Here is a 1,322-nt window from a genome sequence, read left to right as displayed (position 1 = left end):
CAGTAAAATTCACATTATGGTGAGGCCGATTTTACTTTCCTTGAAGGAACATTGAACACCAGCTGTTAAAGTAAGATTTGGGAAAGGGGAGTATGTGATTTATTGTTTATTGCCCAAGGAGCTGGTCCAAAAGATTAGTGAGCTACTGAGAGACCAAGGAGCAGTCTGTGGTGGCCCAAGATCGATTGCAACTGCAGTGTTTAGCTCTCTGGGTTCATAATTTACGTTGGTGTGGTTTTACAGGTCCAGCCTGCAAAAGCTTCTGTCCCTGTTACATATCTAGATACACGTGGAGCATGGCTACTTGTTTGATTGCCATGCATACACATGCACACGCACAGAGAATTCAGCTCCTGTCTCTTTGTAGGGCTCCCTTTCTACAAGCAAATCAAGTTTGACACTGGGATGCAGGGTTGGCACTGATGTCATTTGGATTCTCTGTAAAAAAAAATAAAAAAATGAGTGAACAAATGTCAAGGCTTGCATATTAGCAATCCTAGTTAGAACCTGCAATCTTTTCCTTTGCCTTCTGTTTTTGCCAGACCCTAGTGTAGGGAATTCCTTTCCTCAACACAGGATCTCAAAATACTCAGGGGAGAACTCTGGTTCGCACCGTCGTCATGTGAACCCAAAGCTGCCCGGAACCTGAAGAGCCGGTCCTGGAATCTTGGCAACGTTAGATTCTGAGAAACCTTCATGTTGATGAAAGCAAAGACCCCAAACATTTCTTTAAGGGCTGATGCCCTCATAATAATTGGTTGGTTGGCAACCTTCAGTCTCGAAAGACTATGGTATAAGCCTACAGCACCCGGTATTCCCAGGCAGTCTCCCATCCAAGTACTAACCAGGCCTGACCCTGCTTAGCTTCTGAGATCAGTTGAGATCAGGCATCTTCAGGGTAACAGAATGCAAGGCACAATTCCTTGCAATCCTGAGTTATTTAAAGAGAAACCTTTAAGGCTCTGCTGTCATTTCGTGGTGTGCATGAATATGCAAATCAAGTGACAGGCCTCCCCAATTTGCAGATGCATTCAAATGTTCTTCCAAAAATAAACAGGCTGCTGCCACTGTTTAACTCTGTATCTCAGGGCAATTTTTTTGAGCTTACCATACTGCTTTTCCTATAATGAGACAGTTTCCAATTTCCATAAGACTCTCATGTAAATATTTCATACTTGTGTAAAATAACCTCATTATGGTCTTTGGGGAAATCATGTGCCTAATGTGCTTGTCAACAGCCAGACCTTGCCATTCTTTGACTCAGAATCTGACAAAACATTATTTTCCTTTAAATGATCACCCCTCCGCACATTTACAGGACA

General features: G+C 42.8%; 1 pseudogene; it reads right to left on the bottom strand.

The window, feature by feature from the left end:
* Nucleotides 1-796: 796 nt before the first annotated feature.
* On the bottom strand, nt 797-915 carry LOC136637065 (5S ribosomal RNA; annotated as a pseudogene).
* Between the last annotated feature and the right edge of the window lie 407 nt (nt 916-1,322).

Source organism: Tiliqua scincoides, chromosome 1 (assembly GCF_035046505.1).
Source record: "Tiliqua scincoides isolate rTilSci1 chromosome 1, rTilSci1.hap2, whole genome shotgun sequence".
In the NCBI taxonomy this organism is placed as follows: Eukaryota; Metazoa; Chordata; class Lepidosauria; order Squamata; family Scincidae; genus Tiliqua; species Tiliqua scincoides.
This window is presented reverse-complemented; position numbering and strand designations above follow the sequence as displayed.